The 25,497-nt window shown below is 37.4% G+C and overlaps 1 protein-coding gene and 1 non-coding gene across 4 annotated transcripts in view; one reads left to right on the top strand and one right to left on the bottom strand.

Moving 5' to 3' along the window:
* Agmo (alkylglycerol monooxygenase) overlaps nt 1-25,497 on the top strand; it is a 323,619-nt gene that overhangs the window by 230,822 nt on the left and 67,300 nt on the right. The gene's annotated exons all lie outside the window — the stretch shown is intronic.
* On the bottom strand, nt 4,980-5,086 carry LOC129691589 (U6 spliceosomal RNA). Its single transcript, XR_008722501.1, has one exon. It is a non-coding gene; the product is annotated as a U6 spliceosomal RNA (small nuclear RNA).

The following is a 25,497-nucleotide window of genomic DNA, read 5'->3' as shown; positions in this document are numbered from 1 at the left end:
AAGGAAGGAAGGAAGGAAGGAAGGAAGGAAGGAAGGAAGGAAGGAAGGAAAGAAGGAAGGAAGGAAGGAAGATCCATGATCCATGATCTCTGAGATGAGGGATTTGAGGGAAAGCTCTACTTTAGACTTTCAGCACAATATCTGGCTGTGTATTTCTTCATCTGTTCCCACCTGGTGCCAAAGGAAGCATTTCTGATAATAACTGGATAAGGCATTGATCTATAGCAGAGTATCGTCAGGAATCATCATATTGATTGTTTTTAAAGATCTACTACAAGTGTTTGCTTGTACCCCAGGTCTCTGGGATAGCTAGTCTCCGGCTCTTGTTTTTCCAGGCAGAGTGTGATGTGTGTGCCTTCTCATGGAGTGGCCCTAAAGCCAAGTCAGATATTGGTTGGCTGCTTCTACTAGTTTTATGCTGCCATCGCCCTGGCATATTTTGCACAAGGTTTCCACTGTGCTAGACTTCCACATACCTCCAAGTGCCCATCAGCAATTTTGTCTATCTTTCCCTCCCACTCTCTTTCTCCACCTCACCCTCTTATCTGATTGCCTTGCTCCTGTCCCAACTACCCCAAATCTGACCATAAAATCTATTCTCTTTTTCTCTCCCAAGGGAGATCTCTGAAACCCCTGTTGCTTTTACTCTATTATTCTCTCTTTGTGTATGGACTGTAGATTGGTTATCATCTGCTTTATGGCTAATAACCCCTGATTATTGAATATATACTATATTTGACTTTCTGAGTATGGGTTACCTCACTCTGGGTGATTTTTTTCCTACCTCCATCCATTTCCATTTGCTTGCAGATTTTATGTTGTGATGTCATTTTTTAAATGCTGAGCAAATCTCTGTTGTGAAAATGTACTACATTTTCATTATGTATTCTTCAGCTGATAGACATCTATGTTGTTTCCAGTTTCTGGATATTGCAAATAAAAAAGCTATGAACATAGGTGAGCAATAGTCCTTGTGGTATGATAGAATGTTCTTTGAGTATATGCCCACAAGTGATGTAGCTGGATCTTGAGTTAGACTCCTATCTCTCTGATCAAATACCACACTGATTTCCACATCAGCTCTGCAAGTTTTTACTCTCACAGTAAAGAAGAGTGTTCCCCTTGTTTCACATTTTTTCCAAGAATGAGCTGTCATTTGTGTTATTAATCTTAGCTTTATTTAAAATTTAAGATGGAATCTCAAAGTTGTTTTAATTTGCATTTCCCTGATGGCTAGGGTATTAACCATTTCTTTAAGTGTTTCTGAGCCATTGGAGATTCCTCTAATGAGAATTCTCTGTTTAGATCTATATGCTATTTGTAAATAGGACTGTTTGGTTGATGAATCCTTTCTTGGATTCTTTATGTATTTTGGATATTAGCACTCTATCAGATGTAGAATTGCTGAAAATATTTTTTGTGTGTGTTATAAGCTGGTGTTTTGTCCAATTGATGGTGCTCTTTGCTTTGCAGAAGCTGTTCAGTTTCATAAGGTCCCTTTTATTAATTGTTGATCTTAGTGACTATGCTATTGGTGTTCTGTTCAGAAAGTTATCTCCTGTGCCGATAGATTCAAGACTAGTCCCTATTTTCCCTTTTATCGTTTAGTGTGTCTGTTTTTATGTTGAGGTCTTTCATCCCCTTGGACATGAGTTTTGTGCAGGGTGATAAATATGGATCTATTTGCGTTTTTCTACATGCAGACACCCTGTTAGATCAGCATTGTATGTTGAAGACGCTTTCTTTTCTTGTTGTTTCTGGCTTCTTTTTCAAAAATCACATGTCCATGGATGTGTCTGGGTCTTTGTTCAATTTCATTTATCAACTTGTAATGTTTTAATGCAAATACCACATCAGTTTTACTATCAGAATTATATTAATATTAATAATAATTAAGTATTATATCAATAATTATTCATTAATAAATTTATTATTATTATTATTATTATTATTATTATTATTATTATTATTATTATAGCTCTCTAATACAACTTGAAATTAGGGCTATTGATTCCTCTGAAGGTTTTTATTTTTTTTAATTTTAGGATTGTTTTAGTTATCCTGTCTTTTCATTTTCTTTTTTTTCATATGAAGATGAGTAATGTCCTTTCAAGGTATATAAAGAATTGTGTCTCTGACATGAACTCAGTTGCTGCCTTTTTTAACCACCTCCCTATGGGGCTACATCCTTGCCAGGCCACAGAGGAAGAGAAAGCAGCCAGTCCTGATGAGACCTTATAGGCTAGAGTCAGATGAAAGGTGGAGGAGGACCTTCCCTGTCACTGAGCTGGGAAGGGGCATGGGAGGAGAAGAGGGAGGGAGGGTAGGATTGGGAAAGGACAAGGGAGGGGGCTACAGCTGGGATACTAACTGAATCAATTATAACAAATTAAAAAATGAATTAAAAGTCCAAAAAAAAAGAATAGTGTTGAAATTTTGATAAAGATTGCATTGAATCTGTAGACTGCTTTTGGTAGAAAGTCCATTCTTACTGTTAATTATAATGATCAATGGCATGGGAGATTCTTCTATCTTCTGATAGCTTCTTCAACTTCTTTCTTTAAAGACCTGAAGTTTTGTTTTCTGTTTTTGTTTTGTTTTTTGTTTTTTATTATACAAGTCTTTTACTTGCTGGCTTAGGGTTACCCCAAGATATTTTATATTGTTTGTGACTATTGTAGAGAGAACTGTTTCCCTGATTTCTTCCTCAGTCCATTTTTCACTTGTATATAGGACAACTAATGATTTTTTCTTTAGTTACTTTTATATCCAGCCACATCACTGGAGGCATTTATCTTCTGTAAGAGTTCTCTGGCAGAATTTTTGTCTTCACTTGTGTATTATATCTTATCATCTGTCAATAATGGTACTTTCACTTCTTCCTTTCCAATTTGTATCCCTTGATATCTTTCAGTTGTTTTATTTTTCTAGCTTCAAATATACTATAGAGAGTGAACAGCCTTGTCTTGTTCCTAATGTTAGTGGAATTGCTTTGAGTTTCTCTCCATTTAATTTCATGTTGCCTATAGGCTTGGTGTACATTTCCTTTATTATGTTTACATATGTCCCTGTATCACTGATCTCTCCAAGACTTTTGTCATGAAGAGGGGTTGGATTTTGTCATTATCCTTTTCTGCATCTAATGATATGCTCATGTTGGTTTTTATCTTTCAGTTTGTTTATATGACAGATTACATTGATTTATTTTTTAATATTTTGAACCATCCCTACATTTTTGGATGAAACCTACTTAAAAATTGTAGATGATCTTTTTGATGTGTTCTTGGATTCAGTTTATGAGTATTTTGTTGAGTAATTTTGAATCTATGTTCATAAGGGAAATTGGTCTGTAATTCTCTTTCATTGTTGAATCCTTGTGTTTTGGTTTCTGAGTGACCATGAACTCATAAAATAAATTTGACACTGTGCCTTCTGTGTCTATGTTGTCAAATGATTTGAGGAGTATTGGTGTTAAGTTTTCTTTAAAATCTGGTAGAATTCTTTGCTATAACTGTCTTTTTGTTTGTTTGTTTGTTTGGGAGACTTTTGATGACTGCTTCTATTTTCTTGGTGGTTATAAGTCTATTTATATTGTTTATCTGTCCTTGATTTAACTTTGGTAAGCGGTATCTATTGAGAAGATTATCCATTTCTTTTTATATTTTCCAGTTCCATGGAGTGCATAATTTTAATAGATGACCTAAATCACCCTATGGATTTCATTATTATCTATCGTCATGCTCTCTTTTACATTTCTGATTTGGTTATTTTGGATATTCTCTCTTTATCGTTTAGTTATTTTTAATAAGGGTTTGTATATCTTGTTGATTTTCTCAAAGAACCAACTCTGTGTTGATTCTTTATACATTTTGTTTTTGTTTCTATTTTTATTGATTTCAGCTATGATTTTTATTATTTTCTGCAGTCTACTCTTCTTGAGTGTGCTGGCTTCTTTTTAATCTAGAGCTTTCAGTTTGTGCTATTAAGTTGCTAGTATGAGATCTTTCTTTTTTTTTTTTTTTTTGATTTTATGTAGTCACTTAGTACCATGAAGCAATCCTCTTGTCACCACTTTCATTGTGTTCTATAAGTTTGAGTATTTTGTGCAGTCATTTTCTTTGAAATATAGAAAGCCTTTTAACTTCTTTATTTCTGTCTTGACCCATTTTTCATTGAGTAGGGAATTGTTCAGTTTCCATCAGTTTGTAGGCTTTCTGGTGTTTCTGTTGTTGCTGAAACCTAGCTTTAATCTGTGGCTGTCTGAAACAATTCAGAAGGTTGTTTCAATTTTCTTTTATTTGTTGAGACTTGCTTTGTGACCAAGTACACAGCCTATTTTGAAGAAAGTTCTGTGAGGTGAGAAGATGGTATATTCTTTTGTGTTTGGATGAAATGCTCTGCAGATATCTGTTAGATCCATTTGGTTTATGGTATCTGCTAGCTCAGTGTCTCACTGTTTAATTTTTTGTCTGGATAACCGGTCATGACCTGTTAATTGGTGAGAATGAGGTATTGAAGTCTCCCACTATCAATATGTGATAGTCAATGTATGTTTTAAGCTTTAGTAATATTTTACAAACTTGGGTGTCTGTGTATTTGGGGCATAGATATTAAGAACTGATATGTCATCTTGATGAAATATTTCTTTTATGGGTATCCTTTCTAGTCTCTTTTTATTAGTTTTGTTTTGAAGTCTATGTTTGTAGACATTCTGCACCATCTTGCTGCATAGGTCCATTTGCATGTATGTTTTTGGTGCTGATGTGTGTTTCTTTTATACATCAGAAGAATGGATTATGGTTTTGCATCCATTCTGTTAATCTGTGTCTTTTTATTGGGGAATTAAGTCCATTAATAATGAGAGATATCAATGGTCAATGATTATTTAATCTTGTTTGGTGGTGGTGATGGTGGTGGTTGTGGTTGTGAGAGAGAGAGAGAGAGAGAGAGAGAGAGAGAGAGAGAATGTGTGTATCTTTAAAAATATGGAATGCTTTACTAAATTGCTTTTCGTCCTTGCTCAGTGGTGATGCTAATGTTCTCTGTATAGTTAAAATTTTAGTATATGTGCTGCTAAAGTGAGCACCATGTAGTTGTTTTCAAACAATTAAAAAACAGTGCCAAGAAAAATAAATATCAAAGAAATAAAACTGTCAAGCAAAAAATGAGATAATCAATTGAACCAACAGTTTTCAGAACAAGAAACACAAACGGCTTTTAAAAAGCTGTTTAAAGAAGGGACAAACATCCCTAGCCATCAGGGAAATGGAAACTTAAATTACTTTGAGATATCCTCTCACTCCAATCAGGATGATTATCATCAAGAAATATAACAAATGTTAGAGATTCATTGCTGATGCCATTGTGGAAATCAGCTTAGAGGTTATTTAAAAAATAAAAATAAAAATTCCATATGACTCATTTGTTTTACTTTTGAGTGTATAGATCCAGAGAATTTCATGCTCTACTCCAGAGTTTTTGCACTCCAAGTTTATTGCTGGATTATTCACTATAGCAATAATATTGAACCAACAAACCTGTGCATCAAAAAGAATGGCTAATGAAAATTGAATACATAATTAAAATGGAATATATGCAGCTCTAAAGAAAAATGAAGTCCAAAACTTGCATGAAAGTAAATGAACTTAGAGTATATATTGCATAATAAATGCCATGGAATCTCAGAAGAAAAAAAAAAAAGGTACCAAAACCCAAGGTTCTTTATCATATGTGCATACTAGCCTGAACGGTATATATGTATATATGTAAACAATTTTGCTTGTAGGTATATAGTAACATATAGACCATTAAACAAAAAAGGTTCACTGATGTGAACTCAGTGGCTGGCTCTTTGATCATCTCCCCCTGAAGGGGGAGCATCCTTCCCAAGCCACAAAGGAGAACAATAAAACCAGTTCTCATCAGACCTGATAAATTAGGGTCAGATGGAAGGAGAGGAGGACCTCCCCTTCAGTGGACTTGGAGAGGGGCATGGGAAGAGACGATGGAGGGAGGGTGTGATGGGGAGGTAATGATGGAGAGGGGTACAGCTGGGATACAAGTAAATAAACTGCAATTAATATAAAAATAAAAATTTAACTAAAAAAGAAAAGAAAAAAGGTTAATTAAAATAAGATACGTACAAATTAGTACACTATGTTTTACTTCTTGCAAGTTCTTTGAGTGATCGCTTTGGGTTTAGCATAGTGTCAGTACAAAACAGGTCCTGATATGGGCAGTGTCCACATGTAATTGCATGACCTTATGGGAAGATCTGAATTTTAAGCTAAGTCTTTAATAGTTCTTCTATTCCTGTTATTTGTAGAGCTTTGTAAGTACTACCAAACTTAAGTATTTTGTCCTTTAAACATGGATTTTAGTTATAAAATTAGAATATAATAGTTATTAGGAATGTATTTCTAATAAGTATAATTTTGAAATGGCTATGAATTCCTAGGAACACTGGTTCTCAAATTTTAACACACAAGAATTTTCAAAACATAAAGAAATAACATTTATTAAATATAGAAAGCAGTGTTCATTACAGAACACAGTGGTTATTAATAGAGGGACCATGAATGCCAATTAATGCTTCTTTCCTTCATTTGTATCACCTCTAAAATTAAAGGGGCTCTATATAGCGTAACTAAAGTTCTTCCCTCTGAATATTGGAATATCCAGTTTTGGAAAGAGTGTATACACACAAAATACACACCTGTACTTATGTGCCTAATATTAAGTAATCACAATATAATCATGAGTAGGAATGCCCACCTTTTCTAACATACTAAACATGTTCTCCAAGGTATACGTCAGTAAGAACAAATCTTAAGTGCATTTCTAGATGATCTCATCTATGGAAGGAGAGAAATAGGAGTTACATCATCTGGTGACTTCTGCAAAGTTCTTTTTTAAATTTTTATTTTTATTTTTTTATATTAATTACGTTACTCACTTTTTGTCCCCACTCTAGACTCCTCCCTCATTGTCTCCCAATTCTGCCTCACTTCTGTCCTCTCCTTCCATGCCCCTTCCCCAGTCCACTGATAGGGGTCCTCCTCCTCTTCCTGACCCTATCCTATCAGGTCCCATCAGAACTGGCTGCATTGTCTTCCTCTGTGGCCTGGTAAGGCTGCTCCCCCCTCAGGAGGAGATGATCAAAGAGCCAGCCACTGAGTTCATGTCAGAGACAGTCCCTGTTCCCATTACTAGGAAACACACTTTGAGACTGAGCTGCCATGGGCTACATCTATGCAGGGGTTCTAGGTTATCTCTGTGCATGGACTTGGCTGGAGTATCAGTCTCAGAAAAGACCCCTGTGTCCAGATATTTTGACTCTGTTGCTCTCTTGGTAGAGCTCCTGTCCCTTCCAGATATTTCTATCTCCCCCTTCATTCATAAGTTTCCCTGCACTCTGCCCAAAGTTTGGTTATGAGCCTCGGCATCTGTTTTGATACCCTGCTGGGTAGTCTTTAAGTTTGGTATTGTCCTATCATACTCTACATTGTCTTACAGCCCTTTTGATGGGGTTGGTAATGGTCACCATGACAGAGTGCTGCTAAGAAACTAAGTTGTTTCCTGTTTGCTGACCATCTAATATTTGCACTTATTCAAAAAAATTTGAGGCATCCTTTTATAGAAAAGGCCCTGGTCATCTAGCATATCCAAGAAACTCTTCAATAAGGATAATAATAGTTCTGTTATAGTGTGTGCCTGTAGTTGCAATTAAGAGGCTCTCCAAAGGACATTTTTGTAGGTTTTGACTTTGTACAATACACCCTGTCTTTTATAACAAACCCTTGACAAATATTTGCTCTTACTTGCTTCTGCTGGTGAAGGAAATTTGTTTGATATAGCCATTTCAGGGAGTGATTTTTAGCCCAGTTCCCAAATACCTGGACCAGGAGAAGAATTGCAAAGTTGCTTGATAATAAGAAGCAATGAGCTTTTTGGTTGTGATTGGGAAAAATCCCTCCTTCATTTGTCTTTATTCAAATAGGTGACTTTTTCAAAGTCAAACTTAATTGAGGTGGATTCTCAATTTTATTGTATGTTGACCAAATCTGTTTGAATAAATACCCAACTACTGTAAATGTTCATCTATGAAACATAGAAAATCAGGTATGTGAAATGCTCTGTATGCTATGACATGTATTATCTTAGCTGTTACATGTCATTTTACAGTCTAAACTAACAATAATGATAATGAAGAAAAGCCAAAGCATTCTATTTACAGAAGAGATTATCAGACCCTATTTGCTTAACATTTTGAGCATGAATTCTAAAAGCCTTGATGAAAATAATTTGGAAGACATAGACCAAGTTCTCATGATGTTTTTATTAAATGGGGTTAATAAATGAATGGAAGTCATTGTGATGTCCGTGTGGGAAGACCGTAAGTTAGCGCCACCACTGCAGAGCAGAAATATTTAGCCTCGTATTTACGAAAAGTCTTCTTCAACAAGACAAAGAAAGTCTTAAAGAAGTTTTGAAGTGAAGTAAACAGAAGTAGACAGGAAGATATTTTAGTGGGAGAAACATAGAAACGTAGATAGGAAAACTCATGGTGAGTTCTCCGCCGAGGATTTCCCATGATTTGAAGTCATGGTGCATGGGTTGTGAACACTGGATCTGATTTCCCAGTAACACTCACACAGTAAAAACATAATTTGTTCCTTCTGAAGTTAGGAAGACAATAGGAAGTTTTGAAATGTAGAATTCCTGTAACAATATTATCTCTTTGGAGAAATTGCATGTCCACTTAGGGGTGATAGCTGAAGAATGAAAGAGGAAAAAACTATTTAGAGGGCTGGGATAAGGGAGTTTGAGAGGTGATTCTGGGTATCACAACAGGAGAAATAAAGCTGAATTGCACTGAAATACTAGACAATACAAAGACTTGAGACTGACAAGAGAGTGGTAAGAGACAAACCATACTATACTGGCTCACTGATTGGTCAGAAGGAGGAGATAAAGGAACAGGGAGTTTTATTTAGTCTCTGAATTTTCTGGGCTTGTCAGATCATAATCTCTCTGAAAACTTTGAAGGCAAAGGTGCTGATTTAGTTGCTGCTATGTTTGCATTGATGGCTCTTAAGGTATCAGTCACAGTCACAATCTGGAGATTAGGAAAATAGATAAACCTCAATGTGTTAAGTTCCCACTGTGATTACACATTCAGAAACTGCCATGAAAATCACATAAAAAACAAATATTTGTGGAAATTTTACTGTTTTTCACTTTGATTTAATTATGATTGGCAATTATAGGGTCTTTTGCACCATAGGTATAATTTTAAGAGCCTAGTGTACTTTAGTGATTTATTTCAGTGTTTCCAATAGCTTTAAAACAGTCAATTAAAGTCATACTATTTTAGATTTTAAATTGATCAGTCAAGTTAAATAAAACCATTTTTTATCTACTACTATCACCACCGTCACTTTTAAATTTAGCATTTTGAATTGTACTTTGAAATGAAGATGTAGGTCTGTTTTAACTTTTTACCATGTAATAAAATTTGTGATTCAAGGTTTCTTCCAAATAAATGGGCTTGGCTTAAAGACAAGTCATGTCAAACAAGAATTTCCACATTTTAAAGCCCCACAGGAATCTGTCTTGGTGGAATATAAATCATGTCTTTATTTTTCAGAAGGTTATTAAGAGCCAGGTGACTAGACTAGGCATCAGTATAATGTAAAAAATAAATATTATTATTACTGTACATTTGTTTCATTAACAACAGGATAAATTCATGATTACAGATTTTAAAAGCATATATTTTCTTTTAGCATACATCAGAAATTTTTAAAACCTGAAACAAATTTCAGCATACACAATTTTTAATCTTAAACTTCACGTTAGTCAGTGTTTTTTAATGCTTATATTTTTCATGAATTTAACTTAAGCATTCAAAATGGTCAACTATTTTATACAGAGAGTTCATTTAATTTGTTATGATGATTATGACATATTTTGTATATTTATATAAGTTATTATACATATAAATTATAATATACTTTTATATTATATTATACATATTATATATTAAATATATTTTATATACTTGATATGTAAATTAATTTTTTCTATAGACTTTTCTAATGTAGGTTACTTAACATAGTAAAATAGAAATCTTCATTTAGGGATATGCTATTAGCTCTATAAGAATTACAGCAATTTAAAATAGATGAAAATTTAAACTGTGATGATATAATCATTAAAATTAAACCACCTGCAAAATTTACAAACCTAAATAGTGTCATAAATCATATTACCCTATTAGCTAAGTGACAAAAATTTCTATATTTTTCAGTTTAAAAAAAATGTAGTTATATTCTAAGGTAATTTGGGCTCCAGGCCAAAGAGAACTTGGGGGAAAAAAAATAAGTTTGAGAGACTGTCTCCCAGCTGGAAACGACCCAAGTGAACTGATCACGGAGCGTGTTTCCTGTTATCCTGCTCTCTACCAAACTGTTTCTTGTAGCTTGAAAATAATAAAGAATTTGCAAGCCCCAGGGGGTCTTTTTTTGATCCATGAATGAAGTTACCCTGGATTCATATAACTGAAGTCTGACTTCCTCTCAGCCATTGAAATTTAAAACCCTTCCATTTATTGGAATAAGGAAAGTCTCCTAAAACTGTCCAAACTTTATATTTAATGAAATCAGTGTCAATGCATGTCAAAAGTTTTGATTCCATCTCAGTATAACATGATGCCAAAAGAAATACAGCAAGGAAGAGAAGTGGTTAGTTAAAATAAAATATTAGAAGGTACTTTTAGGTAGTCCTTCAATCACCCTTTAGAAGTTTCACTGAAGAAAAGTTATATTTTCTTGTTTGTATTATAAAGTTTTTATTCATTGTTAATATTTAGAATGTATGAATTTCTGGAAAAAAATAAGGTATTTAATGTTTTATCCCTTTTTTAATTTTTAAAATTTTATTTATATATTTATTTATTACAATTTATTCACTTTGTATCCCAGCTGCAGCCCCCTCCCTGTCTACTCTCAGTCTCACCCTTCCTCCCTCTTCTTCTTCCATGTCCCTCCCCCAGTGTACTGAGAGGGGAGGTCCTCCTCCCCTTCCCTCTGACCCTAGCCTATCAGGTCTCATCAGCACTGGCTGCATCATCTTCCTCTGTGGCTTGGTAAGGCTTCACTCTGCAGGGAGAGATGGTCAAAGAGCCAGCCACTGAGTTCAAGTCAGAGACAGCCCCTGTTCCATAATTATATAATGAAACAATCTTTAAAATTCAACTTCATCATCTAGTCCATCTATTTTTTCATAATGTTGTTTACCCATGATACCTGGAACATTTCTTCTACAGAAAGGTATTGAAAGTCAAGCATAATTCATAGAACCTTCTGGGTGACTTCATTTGTATGGATAGAGTTGAAAACTAAATTGTTGACACACTTTCATGCGCCAGTGTATTTGTAGCTTATCATAAAGCAAAATGTAGATCTTCATTCACAAAACCAGGTCATGGGTGCCAGATTAAGTGTGTGGCAAGGGACTGGGGGATTGTGCATGGGGGGTGGTTGGGAGGGGTTGTATCTTTCCTTGGTGTGAAATTGGTAATATATTTCAGATTTATTTTTTGTAGCCATCTGAAGCAAAGGAAATGACTGCAAAGGCACAAGGTTGGCAAAGCGGGCGTGACGCTTTTGTCAGGTGAAAAGGAACTGACACAGCACAGGTTGCCATGTGCTCTTCATCGGTGTGCACACAGAAGAAATGTTTTAGCCTAATGCTCACAGGGTTGCTATTCATTTTTATGTATCAGGGAAAGATAAAGGTACAAAGGAGTAGGCAGAATCCAAAAATCTTGTTTTAAATAATTATTTTCATCTCCTGTCTTAGCATATTTTTAAACCTGAGTTCTAAAAAGGGAGTACATTCTCTTTAGCCTTGTCTGCCTTCTTGCAGGGAGGAGCAGGATGGCAGAAAAGGAAGTTGAAGGAAAAGACGTGGCAGACAAAGCTCTGACGAGGTGTGGCCACAGGACACTGAGTCGGCAATCAGACTCAAGAGCATGCCACATTCTTCATATTAACAGGATTTAATTATTAAAAGTCAACTGTCTCACTCAGTTTTCAGACTGTTTCACGGTTGGGAATGGTGGTGTATACCTTTATTCCCAGCTCCTAGGATAGGTGGAAGCAGGTGGACCTCTGAGTGTCTGAAGCAACCCTGGTCTATATAGCCAGCCTGTATGTAGCCAGCCCCATGTCAGCAGGGGCACCATAGTGAGACCTTGTCTTAAAATATAACAAGCAAAAAATCAACTAGGAAACTTCAGGAGAGAATCTCAGAGAAAGGAGGAAGCAAGAAATAATTGTGATCTGCCGTGCTTTCCAAGGCTAGTTCAAGTAAGTCACTGGGTGGCTAATTTATCATATTGAATATTTTATGCAACTAAAAAACAGCAGTGCTTCATGCTTTTATGAGAATATTTGGGCAGTAGGGTAGAAAGAGGCCTATCAATTTCTAGTTCTATTGAAACAACTTCATTAACTGTTCATCTCCACCCATGAAGGCAGCTTCTTAAAAACAATTTCGATTTCATGGCACTATAAAAAGTCATGGTCCTCTAAAGGTTCAGTCATAGACATCTGAAACAGAACATTTGACACATAAGCAAGAAGTGAAAAAGTAAAACTTTTAAAATGCAATAACCTAGAAAACTCAAATGCCTGGAAACCTTTAGCTGTAAATCATCCCTGTGTTTCCATAAGAAGATGGATGCTACAAATCCTGTGACATCACCGCTGTTGCCCAATAACCAAATCAAATATGTGAATAATTATAGTTTTCCTTAGCTATGAGCTGCTGCATGTAGACTGACTCTTCCCCTCCACAGCTCTTCTCTCAGCAGAGTCTTACTCAAATACTGTGTATCTGTGATGACCCCAAGATAGCTGAGAGGACAGAAAGAGCTAAGAAAGAAAGAAAAAAAAGGATGAAAGAGACTTTTTTAATTCTTTGTTAATTACACTTTGTTCACTTTGTATCCCCCCTGTGGTTTCCTCCCTCCTCCCATCCCAATCCCTCCATTCCTCCACTCTCTGCATGCATGCCCCTCCCCAAGTCCACTGATAGGGGAGGACTTCTTTTCCTTCTTTCTGACCCTAGTCAATTAGGTCTCATCAGGAGTGGCTACATTGTCTTCTTCTGTGGCCTGGTAATGCTGCGGGGGACCTCAAGGGGAGGTAATTAAAGAGCAAGCCAATCAGTTAATGTCAGAGACATTCCCTGTTCCTATCACAATGGAACCCACTTGGATATTGAACTGCCATGAGCTACATCTGTGCAGGGGTCTTAGGTTATCTCCATGCATAGTCCTTGATTGGAGTATCATTTTAAAAGATGAAAAAAAAAATGTTAAGAGTTTGTGTAGGTCAAGACAGGTTCTATTTGCTTTAATTTATTCTGTAATACAGGATTTTTCAGTTAGTTGAAGCAGAGAGCCTATTTACTATATACAATAAAGTGTTCAGGGAGCCTGTCAAATTTTGAGTGAGGACATTCATTTGATATTATCATCTGTTTATAAAAAAAATAAAACAAAAAAAAACCCACTGAAAATCCAACTAACATAATTTATAATCTAGACTTGAAATCTAATACTTTGAGCTGTTAGAAATATACCACAGTGTCCTGTTCTCAATCAAATGAACGTTATTTAGCTATAAATAGATTGGCAGAACAATAACGATTCTAACAGATTACTGAACTCTCTGTAGATGCGTGTCTGTGGAAATCTCTGCTCACACAATTTTTTTGTATTCCTTTCTAGCTAATATTTTCCGGGCATGGCCAGCTCAGTGTTCCATTTGCACAGCTTCCACGAGCTCTCTGCTGATCCACTCTCTTCACTCTGCTTTCAGCACCTTCCCATACCTCACGTCCTTTCAAGGCACGGAACAGCTCTCTTACTTTTTCTAACAAGAAACACACTGCAGGTCAGCAGCTGAGGTCACCTTCATGCTCGCATCACAGGTCAAGCAGGGTCACTTGCATTTTTCAATAGGTCACTTCTTCTCCCTGGGTGGGATACGACCTTTTCCTGTTCATAGAAAAGAAACCATCCCAGATGTTCACGCCACCTCTGCTCTGCGCTTTTCTCTGTTCTTTTCCTTGGTGGATGCCAAGCATGCAAACTTAGACATTCATCTTTCTAGCTATCTTAAGTTAAGCTCTTAGAAGATGGTGTTTATTTCCACCCAATGCTTTTAAAACATAAAAAGCAAACACACAATAATGAATATATATAAATATTTTGATAAACTTTATGGCACGGCCTCTTATATTTAGCTTGACTGTGTAATTCTGTAATTTTCTGGGTGTTTTGTTCTTTTTAAAGGGACATTTTGAAACATGATTTATGTTCATTCCTCTCTGCATCTATATCGCAATCTTTAGCAACATTTGTGGGAAGCAACCATCTTGGTAACTGCATCTGAGTTGTACTTCCTGAGTGGCTAGTATTCTGCTACTCCTTGACTGACCATCACCAAGGCCTTACATTTTTTGAGATCGTTCAGATTTTTCTCTTAGATTTCAAAGCAGCTAAGTTTTTTTTCTGAAGACCAACCCTAGCTGACTGATCACGTCACTTAGTCTAATATCATACTCTTAAACACTAGAGGCTATTCAGGGACTGATGGATGATGAGTGAAAAAAAAAAAAAAAAAAAACAGCACAACAAAAGCTTCGGTTCATGACGCTTACACAAAATTGGGGAGGTAGAGATAGACTTCCTGTTGGAAGTAGCCAGTGAACAGGGACATGCTAAGGAGTGCACACTGTACTGCTCGGTTCCATTTATGTATTTTAGTGATATTTCCAGAGATTTTAATTTTTAAATAACTTTTACATTTCCCATCTCTTTTACATTCCAAAGTTTATTTTTATTGAGTCCTGGAGTTGGAACAAAATAATACATCATGAAACAAGAAAACCTGGCAAAAAAATGCTACACTCTTTCTCTCCACACCTACTTTATTACTGAACATTCATATCCTATAAAATTCCATAACTAGCATGACTTTCAAAGAGCATTGCTGTCTAGCTTTTTTATTTTAGATGAATAAGCTTGTAAATTAAAATTGTATTTCTCTAGAGTTTAACTATTTCTTTTCAAAGAAGTTTTGTTTATTGCACAGACAATATTATTTAACATATCAATGATTCATAAGTAAAATAGTATTATATGATTTGATAAATTTGGATTAATATTTTAATAATTATTACAAGATGAAGTAATAGATAAAACAGAAAACTTGTAGCTATAATAAGTTTTACAAAAGCTCACGCAGTGTTTACTTAAGTCATCCTTAAACGAGCATACTACTACAGAAATAGGTCAGGAATCCTGCCTTTATTCTCTTCTCCAGTCTTCATTCCCTCCTTTTGACACCATAAGTAACATGGTAGGATCCCATTCTGACTTCCATGATCCTGTATAGTGTTTGTGTCCCTGAGTTCATTCTTCTATAAAAAATGTTAAACTTATTGTGTTAATCATGTTATTAAAAGCTCTGTGAAATCTAGACTTTATATGATGAATATTACATATTTATCTGTTTTTACAAGTTATTGAGTTACAAAACGTCCTAGAGTCCCTAAATTTTCCATGGGCCCTCAGCCTTGTGGCTAAATAGCCCCAAATACATATCTCTGCATTTCTATACATTTGCTTCTGCCGTCCTCTGTACAGAGTAACTCATAAATGCTAATTCATAAATGGTAATTCATAAATGGTAGTTCATATTATTAATGGCGAATAACATTAATAATGGTGAGCAACTTGCCTGCTTTTTCTAATTGTGCTCAGGTATTTAAAGTACTTGATTACTTCACAGTCAACATATGCTTTCAGATTGCTATCATTGACACTTCAGCCAAGCACTGGAATCATTGAAGCAATATAATATAGACTAACAAAGCCAAAAATAATCTGGGCCCAGGGGCAGCAGAGACTGATGAATCAACCAAGGATTGAGCATGGAGAAGACCTAGAGTCCCTTCTGAGATGTAGCCTATGGCAGCTCACTCTCCATGAGGGTTCCCTCTTAAGGGGAGCAGGGACTGCCTCTGGCATGAACTCAGTGGCTGACTCTTTGATCACCTCCCCCAGGTGGGACAGTCTTACTAGGCTACAGAGAAAGAGAATCCAGACAGTCCTGATGAGACCTGATAGAGTAAGGTCAGATAATAGTGGAGGACCTCCCCTATTAGTGGACTAAGGGAGGGGCGTAGAGGGAGAAGAGGGAAGGAGGGTGGGACCAGGTGTAGATGACAAAGGGGGCTATAGCTGGGATACAAAGTGAATAAATTGTAATAAATAATAATAAAACAGTTGTTTCTTGGAACATAAATCATTATGTTTTCCAATAGGAAATCCTCTATGTATGTGTGTGTGTGTGTGTGTGTGTGTGTGTGTGTGTATGAAATTCAACTGACCCCTAAGTTTAGCCAGTAATAACGCAGCAATATTACTTAAAGTGGTGACATGTGAAGAGATAGATCCCTGAAAATTAGTTACTTCACTGAGGAAGAGTGCATGCTGCTGTTTGGCTTGAGGCTTTGGTCCCATAATTTCTGTCTTTTTTTTTTCTTTTTTTTCTTTTTTTTTTTTTTGGCCAAGTCATGTTACAGAATGTCATCGACACCTTCATGATTTTCTAATTTCCTCCAGGAGTTTTGCTATTTCTCATGCCATTGTACGTTAGAAAAACAGCTTCTTCTTTCATTCATCTGATGAGGTAATTCTCTGTGTTATTCATATTTAAATACAGTATGAGTGATACATGGCAATGATACTAATTTAAAAAAAATCTTTCTTTTGTAAAGTATTTTTCTCTTAGAAACTATATAATAACTATTTTCAATGTAATACTTTTTGTTGATTCTTTAGGGATTTCTTATCCTGTGCCATGATCAAACTCACTTCCCAGTTCTTCCATGTCCCACTTGAAGCTTCCTCCCCCACCAAGAAAACAACAACAAAAAAGTGAAAGAAAGGAAAAGGAAAGAAAACAAGCCCAGTCTGTATCAAATGTATATTCAAATATATATGGAGTGTGCTCAAACTCTCAGTGGCCTTCCTGGTAGATACGACTGGGTCCTTCCTTTCTCCCAACCCTGCTGGAAGCCATCACGTGTGGAGAACTGACTTATCACACTTTTTAAAAGTTCTCTTCAATGGCTTCCTGTTATGCTGACACATTTTTGGGCAAAGAGTTGGAGCATGGGTAGGGGTTGTCAGGGAAGCCTTCCATGTCCCCTGTCGCAGCTGTGCATCTGCAGTCATCGACGTCACTGTCAACATAGCTTTCCTGCTCTTTATATTCAGTGGGGACATGGGGCTGATACACGGTATCTCGTGACAGCACACACCATGAACACAGCCCCTGGCTGCAGTAGGGCCACGGACACAGACAAGGCCCTTGGAGACAGCCCAAACCACAGATAGCACCTCATGCATGCCACTCACATCAACATGGACCCTGGTAGCAGCACTTGGCTCAGACATCAAGGACATCAACATGACCTCAAGACCATACACATCCACATGGTCCTCCCCTCCGTGATAACACTGGCCATGAACATCACCCGCAGGACCACTAACCCATACATGTCCCTCCGAGGCATCATGGGTCATGGAGGTCCAGTCCTGGAAGTGAACTGCTCCTCATCGTGGGCCTCCATCACTGCCCAGAGTCAAGGCTATCCTCATGTTCTGTGGAGGGAGGGGGTCTGAGGTGGTGGTTCAGTTTTCATCGGTGCAGGCTCCAGGCTGCTGCTCAGCAGGATGCTGGGCTCAGTATACAACAACATGGACCAGCGTCGACCGGAGCCTACCTCAGCCCTCTCTTAACACCTGTAATGGCCCTCACGACTTGAGGGAGGTTTCACCTCCCCCCACAGCACATAGGTACTCTTCTCCGCTGTCTATCCCACCTCTCTAGTACACAAACGAAGTCATGCCAGGTTGGCCTGCGCAGCTTCCTGAGCAAGCACAGAGCAGTAGGCCTGGGTGAGGTGACAACACAGCAAGGGTTCTGAATGGGTCACAGCCATACACACACACACATGCACCCACACACCCCTCACACATGCACACGCATGCACACACAAGTATACCTATAGTCAATATGTTTTTGAAACATGTCGTTATTCTTCCAGTTAATGATTAGTGATATTCATAACAGCCATTGATGTAAAGGATTGGAGATGGTGAGACTATTATGATAAATTAAAGTTACAAGGTTGCTATGCTGGGGATATGGATGGAAAAAGTAAAGTTGTGCTACAGAGATCTTAGTATGGCTCTACTTTTGCTAGAGAAGCCCCGTAACCATGCTGGCTCTTATGAACTTTGGCTAGTACAGTCTTACTAGTAGCAAGACGCTCAGGCTTTCCCTCATTGATTTTAATATGCTGTTTTATTTACTGACATTTCAGCATTTACCTATTAGATGTCTCTGTGTTCAAATGCCATGAAAATCCCATGGCTCAGTCCAGTACTACACATGCCTTTAAATCATCCTCATCAACCTTTGCTGCTTCTCTCTCTGTCTCCTTCATTTTCCCCTGTCAAGGTAAAAACTGCTGTTTCTCCTTCTAAATTCCATTCTTTAAGTCAGTCACTCAAAAAAAATGTTCCTTCTTTATGACATTGTTTACTTGTACCTTCTTTCTAGTATATGTCATCATTTATTAAATAAGTAGAACAGAGGTGGAAGACATGCCTTTTGTTGAGACCTAGAGCAATCCAAGGCTTTCTCAGAGGGCCTGATAAAAAGACAGAAAAATCCTAGCTCTGTATCCTTGCTCAGAGGTGGAATTACCAAGACCCATCTGGGGCTGAGGCCTGGGACTTGAAGGAGTAAACAGCTCTTTTATTTCTTCAGAACTTGTTTTTCCCCCTAAAGAGAATGGAGTTATCAGTCCCAAGGCCTCTGTGTGCTTGAAATAACCTGTGTTCCCTCAGGAAACATTGCTTGATCAGCTTCCTGCCTACTCTATCCTGTTTCTCTCCTGAAAACAACATACAAGGCACTGTAATTCCTAGAATGATTACTTGGAATAAGTCATCTTGTTCAAGACTTCCAAACATTAGCTTTATGTTCTCCATGATTTGCTGACACCTCCCCATCAGGAACCCACCTTAAAGAACAAACAACCTGATGATGGATGTCACCTTAAATCTGTGTCACTCTGAGGGCAGCACTCAATAATCTGACTCAAGTCTTCCACCTAAACTATGGTTTCATGTTTGGCTGACTTACTTTACTGAGATCTTTGCCTCTCAGTGGGTGACCTCTCACCATTGGACTAAAATGCTTTCATTGAACACGGCAATCAGCATTTTCTATGTCACCTTCTTATTAGTTTAATTGTCTATAATTTGTTCTTTACACAAAGTTTATTTACTGCTGTCAACTTTCCCACATCCCTATCAACCTTTTAAAGTGAGTATGAATATATTTTCAAGTGTCACACTGGCTTTATAGAAATATATGTAAAGTAAGTACATTTATAACCATTTGAAAGTGGTTGACGTTCCCACACAATAAAGCTACCAGCGGAGGGAGATAGGCTGCTCATACTCTTCTGAATTGTCTTATTCTGGATTTCATGGTCAAATATAACACTATCTTGTCTGTGATTTACTCTAAGTCAAGAAGTAGTTTAACGTTTTTTCTTGCAAATGAGGGTTGAGCTACATTTATGAATCAATAGATGCTAGAAACTTAGCATACTGTATAGTTACAGCCCCATTTCTATTACAATATTTGACTTGAGGAAAAAAAAAGGCTATTTGAAACTGTGATCCATAATGCCAGTAACGACGACAGTAAAATGTAGTCCACCAGTGATTTCTGTGTGCTTGGTCTTTACAAGTGCTGCGAATATTTTCTAAATTCACTGCTGTGCATTCATTACAGCGCTTTGTGAGCATGGTCGATGTTTGGTGTTACTCCAGGGGTTTTCTGCCCTTGCTATTTTTGACACAGTGTAAAAGTAATAACAGTGATAGATTAACCTGGATCGTCTGTTAGTTAGTTCAGCAAATACATACTGATTGTAGTGGGGAGACAAGGGTGAGTGTAGACACTAAGTACCTGGGCAATGAAGACACCCATGACTCCCAAGGTATGTAAATCCCATGATAGGATGTGACATAAAGTGGCCTGTAAAAATTGTGAGATATTCAAGTTCTCCTTAAAGAAACAATGGAAACGAAAGACTAGCTGAGGCCTGAATTTTAGGGAGTCTGCGGAAATATAAAAATAAGGGACAGGACTCTGAAACACTACTCCAGGCTTCTTTCAAGCCTGATGGAAAGTCTTAGCTTACCTGAATCTGTTAACGTATTACTTGTTTCTGTGATAAGTTATTTTGTTTTAATGGGTAGGTAGGGATAAGAAATCATGATTAATAGCAATATTAACTAAGATGATATCAAAATAACACAGCTATGTCAATATGCTGATTGGAATACACATTTCAGATTTGAAGAGTTAAACTGGCAATTATTATTTTTTTCTGAAGTATTTTTTTAATTTTTTATTAATTACACTTCATTCATTTTGTATCCCCCCATATGCCCATCCCTCCTCCCCTCCCGATCCCACCCTCCCTCCCCTTTCTGCATGCATGCAACTCCCCAAGTCCACTGGTAGGGGAGGTTCTCCTCTTCTTTCTGGTCTTAGTCTATCAGTTCTCATCAGAAGTGGCTGCATTGTCCTCTACTGTGGCCTGGTAAGGCTGCTCCCCCCTCAGGGGGAGGTGATCAAAGAGCAGGCCAATCAGATTATGTCAGAGGCAGTCCCTCTTCCCATTACTATGTAACCCACTTGGACACTGAACTGCCATGGGCTACATCTGTGCAAGGGATCTAGGTTATCTCCATGAATAGTCCTTGGTTGGACTGTGAGTCTCTGGGAAGTTCCCTGTGTTCAAATTTTCTTGTTCTGTTGCTCTCCATGTGGAGACCCTGTCCTCTCCAGCTCTTACTATTTTCCACTTCTTACATAAAATTCCATTCACTCTGCCCAACAGTTGGCCATCAGGCTCAGCATCTGATTTGATAGTCTGCAGGGCAGATGCTTTCAGAGGCCCTCTGTGGCAGGTTCCTAGTTTGTTTCCTGTTTTCTTCTTCTGGCTTTCAGAGGCCCTCTCTAGCAGGTTCCTAGGTTGTTTCCTGTTTTCTTCTTCTTCTGATGTCCATCCTCTTTGGCTTTCAGGATGGGGATTGAGCATTTTAGTTAGGGTCCTCTCTTTTGCTTAGTTTGTTTAGATGTACAGAATTTAGTGAGTTTATCCTCTGTTGCATGTTTATATGAGTGAGTATATACCATGTATGTCTTTTTGCTTCTGGGACAATTCACTCAGGATGATCCTTTCCAGGTCCCACGATTAACCTGCAGATTTCATGATTTCCTTATTTTTCATTGCTGAGTAATACTCCATTGTATAGATGTACCACAATTTCTGCATCCATTCTTCAGTTGAGGGGCATCTGGGTTGTTTCCAGCTTCTGGCTATTACTAATAAAGCTACTACAAACATGGTTGAGAAAATATTCTTATTGTGTACTTCAGCCTCTTTTGGATATATGCCTAAGAGTGGTATGGCTGGATCTTGAGGAAGCTCTTCCTAGTTGACTGAGAAAGCACCAGATTGATTTCCAGAGTGGTTGTACAAGTTTACATTCCCACCAGCAGTGGAGAAGGGTTCCCCTTTCTCCACAACCTCTTCAGCATGTGTTTTCACTTGAGTTTTTCATCTTGGCCATTCTGATGGGCATAAGGTGAAATCTCAGGGTCGTTTTGATTTGCATTTCCCTAATGGCTAATGAGGTTGAGCATTTCTTTAAGTGCTTCTCTGCCATTCGATATTGCTCTATTGAGAATTCTCAGTTTAGCTCTGTTCCCCATTTTTTAAGTGGATTACTTGGTTTGCTGCTTTTCAGCTTCTTTAGTTCTTTATATATACTGGATGTGAGTCCTCTGTCAGATAAAGGGTTGGTGAAGATTCTTTCCCAATCTGTAGGCAGTCGCTTTGTTTTGATGATGGTGTCCTTTGCTTTGCAGAAGCTTTTCAGTTTCATGAGGTCCCATTCATTGATTGTTGCTCTTAGAGCCTGTGCTGTTGGTGTTCTGTTCAGGAAGTTTTCTCCTGTACCAATGAGTTCTAGGCTATTCCCCACTAATTTTCTAGCTGATTTAATGTGTCTGGTTTTATGTTGAGGTCTTTGATCCCTTGGACTTCAGTTTTGTGCAGGGTGATAAGTATGGTTCTATTTTTATTTTTCTACATGTAGACATCCAGTTGGAACAGAACCATTTGTTGAAGATGCTATCTTTTTTCCATTGTATGGTTTTGGTGTCTTTGTCAAAGATCAGGTGTCAATAAGTGTGTGGGTTTATTTCTGGGTCCTCTCTTTGGTTCCATTGATCTACCATTCTGTTTCATGCAGTTTTTAAAACTGTTGCTCTATAGTACAACTTAAGATCAGGGATGGAGATACCTCCAGAAGATCTTTTATTGTAGAGGATTGTTTTAGCAATTCTGGGTTTCTTGTTATTCCATATGAAGTTCAGAATTTTTCTTTCCAGGTCTGTAAAGAATTGTGTTGGTATTTTGATCAGAATTGCATTGAATCTGTAGTTTGCTTTTGGTAAGATGGTCATTTTTACTATGTTAATCCTGCCAAGCCATGAGCATGGAAGATCTTCCATCTTCTGATATCTTCTTCTAATTCTTTCTTCAGAGACTTGAAATTTTTTTTCATACAAGTCTTTGACTTCCTTGGTTAGGGTTACTCCAAGGTACCTTATGTCATTTGTGGCTATTGTGAAGGGTGTTGTTTCTTTCTCAGCCCTTTTGTCTTTTGTATACAGAAGGGCTACTGATTTTTTTGAGTTAATTTTGTATCCTGCCACTTTGCTGAAGGTGTTTATCAGCTGTAGGAGTTCCCTGGTAGAGTTTTTGGGGTCATTCACGTATACTATCATATCATCTGCAAATAGTGATAATTTGAATTCTTCCTTTCCAAATTGTATCCCCTTGATCTCCTTCAACTGTCTTATTGCTCTAGCAAGGACTTCCATAACTATGTTGAAGAGATATGGAGAGAGTGGGCAGCCTTGTCTTGTCCCTGATTTCAGTGGGATTGCTTTAAGTTTTTCTCCGTTCAGTTTGATGTTGGCTATAGGCTTGCTGTATATCGCCTTTACTATGTTTAGATATGTGCCTTGTAGCCCTGATCTCTCCAATACTTTAAACATGAATGGATGTTGGATTTTGTCAAATACTTTTTCAGCATCTAGGGAGATTATCATGTGGTTTTTTTCTTTCAGTTTGTTAATATGGTGGATCACATTGATGGATTTCCATATATTGAACCACCCCTGCATACCTGGGATGAAGCCTACTTGGTCATAGTGGATAATATCTTTGATGTGTTCTTGGATTCGGTTTGCAAGTATTTTGTTGAGTATTTTTGCATCAATGTTCATAAGGGAGATTGGCCTGAAATTCTCTTTCTTTGTTCAGTCCTTGTGAGGTTTAGTTACCAAGGTGACTGTGGCTTCATAGAATGAGTTTGGTAATGTTCCTTCTGTTTCTATTTTGTGGAATAGTTTGAAGAGAATTGGTGTTAGCTCTTCTTTGAAGGTCTGGTAGAATTCTGCGCTGAAGCCATCTGGTCCTGGGCTCTTTTTGGTTGGGAGACTTTTGATGACCGCTTCTATTTCTTTGGGGGATATAGGACTATTTAATTGATTTACCTGGTCCTGATTCAGCTTTGGTAAGTCAAATCGATCAAGAAAATTGTCCATTTTGTTTAAATTTTCAAATTTAGTGGCACATAGACTTTTGAAGTAAGTCCTATGATTGTTTGGATTTCCTCAGTGTCTGTAGTTATGTCCCCCTTTTCATTTCTGATTTTGTTGATTTGGGTGGTGTCTCTCTGCCTTTTAGTTAGCTTGACTAAGGGTTTGTTGATCTTGTTGATTTTCTCAAAGAACCAGCTCTTGGTTTCATTGATTCTTTGAATTGTTTTATTTGTTTCTAATTGAGTGATTTCAGCCCTGAGTTTGATTATTTCCAGCAGTCTACTCTTTTTTGGTGTGTCTGCTTCTTCTTTTTCTAGGGTTTTTAAGTGAGCCATTAAGTTGCTTAAATGCGCTGTCTCGAATTACTTCTTGAAGGCACTTAGTGCTATGAACTTTCCTCTTAGCACTGCTTTCATTGTGTCCCACAAGTTTGGGTATGTTGTGTCTTCATTTCCATTGAGTTCTAGGAAGATTTTAATTTCTTTCTTTGTTTCTTCCCTGACCCAGCTGTCTTTTAGTAGCAAGTTGTTCAGTTTCCATGATTGTGTAGGCTTTTTGCTATTTTTGTTGTTATTGAGGTCCAGCTTTATTCCATGGTGATCAGACAGGATACAAGGGATTATTTAAATCTTCTTGTATCTGTTGAGGCTTGCTTTGTGACCAACTATGTGGTCTATTTTGGAGAAGTTTCCATGAGGTGCTGAGAAGAAGGTAAATTCTTTTGTGTTTGGGTGTAAAGTTCTGTAATTTTCTGTTAGGTCCATTTGATTCATGACCTCTGGTAGAGATATTGTTTCTTTGTTTAATTTTTGTTTACTTGACCTGTCCTTTGTTGAGAGTGGGGTGTTGAAGTCTCCCACTATTAGTGTGTGGGGATCTATGTGTGGTTTAAGTTTTATCAATGTTTCTTTCACAAATGTGGGTGCCCTTGTATTTGGGGCATAGATGTTCAGCATTGTGATGTCTTCTTGGTGGAATTTTCCCTTGATGAGTATGAAGTGTCCTTTCCCATCTCTTTTGATTAATTTTGGTTGAAAGTCTATTTTATCAGATATTAGAATGGCTACTCCTGCTTGCTTCTTGGATCCATTTGCTCGGAAAGCCGTCTTCCATCCCTTTACCCTCAGGTAATGTCTATCTTTGTTACTTAGGTGTGTTTCTTGTATACAACAGATTGCTGGGTTTTGTTTACACATCCATTCTGTTAGTTTGTGTCTTTTTATTGGAGAATTAAGTCCATTAATATTGAGAGAGATTAATGACCAGTGGCTGTTAGATCCTTTGAATTTGATGTTGGCTGTGGTCATATGGTTGTGTGCTTGGTTGCTTTTTGTTTTACTATAGTGGGGTTATTTATTTCCTATGTTTTCTTGAATATAACTAGTTTTCTTGGGTTGTATTTTCCCTTCTAGTGTCTTCTGTAATGCTGGATTTGTTAGTAGGTATTGTTGAAATTTGTTTTTGTCATTGACTATCTTGTTTTCTCCGTCTATGAGGACTGAGAGTTTTGCAGGGTATAGTAGCCTGGGCTGACATCTGTGTTGTCTTAGGGTCTGCATGATATCTGTCCAGGCCCTTCTGGCTTTCATAGTCTCTGTTGAAAAGTCAGGTGTGATTCTAATGGGTTTGCCATTATATG

The sequence above is a fragment of the Psammomys obesus genome, unplaced genomic scaffold (assembly GCF_907164565.1).
Source record: "Psammomys obesus unplaced genomic scaffold, mPsaObe1.curated_primary_1811, whole genome shotgun sequence".
Lineage (NCBI taxonomy): Eukaryota > Metazoa > Chordata > Mammalia > Rodentia > Muridae > Psammomys > Psammomys obesus.
This window is presented reverse-complemented; position numbering and strand designations above follow the sequence as displayed.